This window comes from Rhinopithecus bieti, unplaced genomic scaffold (genome assembly GCF_001698545.2).
Source record: "Rhinopithecus bieti isolate Rb0 unplaced genomic scaffold, ASM169854v2 scaffold_2349, whole genome shotgun sequence".
In the NCBI taxonomy this organism is placed as follows: domain Eukaryota; kingdom Metazoa; phylum Chordata; class Mammalia; order Primates; family Cercopithecidae; genus Rhinopithecus; species Rhinopithecus bieti.
Window position 1 is genome coordinate 2097288 of NW_016804051.1, and position 2984 is coordinate 2100271.

General features: G+C 50.1%; 1 protein-coding gene across 2 annotated transcripts in view; it reads left to right on the forward strand.

The window, feature by feature from the left end:
- Positions 1-366: 366 nt before the first annotated feature.
- The window catches only part of KCNJ2 (potassium inwardly rectifying channel subfamily J member 2), an 11658-nt gene continuing 9040 nt past the window's right edge, over positions 367-2984 (forward strand). The window contains exon 1 of one of the 2 annotated variants that reach the window (XM_017863805.1): positions 367-551. The gene's annotated coding sequence lies outside the window, so the exon portion shown is untranslated. Of the gene's footprint in view, positions 552-1216; positions 1397-2984 lie in introns of those variants that run through there. The other variant, XM_017863798.1, reaches the window with a different exon arrangement.

Below are 2984 nucleotides of genomic sequence, written 5' to 3' on the forward strand. Positions count from 1 at the left end.
TCACCTCTCCTACACACAAAAATCCATCCCGACTGCGCCGTCCACAATACCAGCTAGTTTGCTGAATTAGTTTAGCGACTCAAGGAGGCCTTTCGAAGTTTAAATAAACTGCACATAAGACACATTTGATCGCTCGAGGAAATAAACATTTAAAAAACTCAGTGGAAGGAGACTCCTAAAATATATCCTGTCCTTTAGAAGCAAAGCTTCCTTAGGACACCAAAGTACTCAGAAATAATAGGCACTTACTCTTCGGTTTACACACACACACGGATTAGTTTATAAAGTTCCAGGATCCAGACCCGGATAACACAAGCTGCTTTTTAGTGGTCTGCGCGCTCTTGCCTGGCTGCTGGGAATGAGGGCTGGCAGGCGCTGAAGCGAGGGCAGATCTCAGTGTCTGTAGGAGTTGCTATTCCAAAAAAAATCATTACTCTCTAATTGTTCTGATTTTAGATCAGCAAAGCGTGCCGGGCGGCGGTGGAGAGATTGAGGGCGGACAAGGCGAGAGGGAACGAGCCGTTCACCCTTCAAAGAAGCCTAGGCTCCTTGTAAGTAATTCGCGAACTGTCGGGAGAAGAAACAGCCAAGCAGCGCTGCAGTGACCGCACTTGCGCGCGTCTCAATCCTGGGGGCTCTGCGCGCCCGCCCCAGTCCCTCGCCCCACTGACTCAGCGGCTTCTCCGGGCGCTGCAGCCTCCCCGGGGGGCTTCCAAGGGCCGAGGGGCTCCGGCAGAGAGGGAGGGGAAAGCGAGACGTGCCGGGGCCGACGAGCACTCCTGCCCCGGCGGCAAATGTCTCTCCCCGGCGCTGGCACCTCGCAGGCCCCTCAAGAAGCACGCAGGGCAAGCGGCCCTCGAGCGGGGGAACCGGGAAGTGTGTGGGGCTCCAGACGGAGTAGGAAGCTTTGCCCAAGGCCAGGCTGCAATCAGACAGCCGCAACAGCCGGGCGCGGAGCTTCCCACCTGCTGCTGTCCCAGCTGGGCCGCAACTTCCTCCTCCCCGGCCCGGGCCCGACTCCCTCGGCCGGGCTCCGAGGGTGGAGGGGGAGGAGGCGGCGGCAGGTTCCCTCCGCTGGCAACGCCTCGCAGCATCCTGCCCTCCCCGCCGCGGTTCCCGGGGCCGGCCGCGCGGCCAGGCGCGCTGCGATTGGCCGGCAGCGACCGGGGGTGGGGCCAGGAGAGCCGGTGTCGCACGGACCGCCTCAAAAGAGCCCAGGATATTGCAGAGCGCACTGGAGCCCTGGCCAGCGCGCAGCCTTCCCGGCGCCGGCAGGCTGGGTCTTGGGAATTCTGGTGTGCTTTGGCTCACTCGCTTTTTACAAACCACTGGATCTTACATGCCTCTGTACCCCCCACTTCCACTCCATGTCCCCATGCTCCTGCGCCAGCAACAGGTAAGGGCTGCTGTGTTTTCTTCCTTTTCGCTCGCTGCCGGTGTGTCCTGGGGAATGGACTCTGGCCGCGGTCCCCTACCCTACCTTGCCCCGCTGCTCCAGAGGTGCCCAGCTGTCACACTGCTGTAGCGCTCACCCACGCTCCGGAGTCCCAGATCATGCCTATATAGTTTGTGTGCGCACCAGAACATCCCCAGAGCTAAAAATACTGAGACATGCTTGGAACAGTTGAGCAATAGAAACAGATTTCTCTGCAGCATCTGTTTGTGCTCATAACTTCCAGTGCACCAGCTGTAGCGAGATACTGGGTTTGGAGGCAAAGGCGAGAGTGTCTGTGTTCGGTTCTCACTCTAAGGAAAAAAAAAAAAAAAAAGAAAACGTGGTTGAGGGTTTGGGCGTGCGTCTTGAGCCCTGGTCTTAAACCTTGGCAGATCTTGGGACTTAGCACTATTCTTGATCCTTGGCGGTTTTTTTTTTTTTTTTTTTTTGGTTTTTGTTTTTTGGTTTTTTTTTTCGTCATTGCTTCAAAGTATAGCTGTGAGTTTCAAACAGAGTGTCTCAAAGTTGCCTTCCTGAAAGAAGAGCGGGAGCCCGAGTTGGATTTGAGCCTGAGGATCGCAAAACTTTCACATTACATTTCACTCTCCCCTAAACAATTTGTTATTTTTAGTAATAATGGTAATACCTGGCTTGAAGACAGTGTGGTTTTAGGGAAGCAAAATAGTCAAAACGACTTGATTCTGCAAAAAGATTGCATCATAGCATGGATTCATCATGACAATTGGAAAAAAAATAAGGATAGGAAATGGGCAGTTTAATGTCTGTGTCTGGGTAAGGATATCATAGGATGATCACTAGGATAAGGCTGTGCATTCTGACGATTTTCATAAATTCAGATTTTACTTGTTAGGAAATAAGGTGTTATTTGAAAACCTTGGATATGCAGAGAATCCATATTGCATTTTACCATTTGTTTTCTTTTCACATTAATAATCAATAGGCTGCCAGATTTCCTCTCGCCAGTCACTGTTGTGTGTCTGATGTACATTGTCGGTACACTTGTTAGCGTTTTCGTGCTCATTTCCAAATGTTTCATTTCTATTTGCCATTATCTGGAAAAAATCCTGGTGCTCAGAAGGGGTAAGAGATGTTAATTGAAGCATGGTGGAAAGGGTGAGGATAAGGTCAAGGCCATTTTACTTAGCTTCCTGCCCTCCTTTCTCATATTTTAATGACACTTTGTTTTTTAATGTTCTTAGTCTCCATAAGAAATATTTGATCTAAACTCTTGTGAATTTTCCTTTTAAAAAAATAAAAGAACACAGTTTTTCTACACCCTTCGGACTCCTCAGTTGCAGAACCTCTGGTTAGCTGTAGCGTCCTTGTATGACTTTTGCGTAGCCTGAAAGATTGAAAAGAGCTACCTGCACAGATTGGATGTTTCAATTTTTTAAGTGTATATTTTTATTTACCAAACATGTTTGTTTTTCAGCATATGCAAATGCTGAGCAGTGCTACAAGCCAAGTGTCATTGAGTATAAATGTTAGACATGGGGCTCACGTAGATAGATGGGTATCCCCCCTCCCC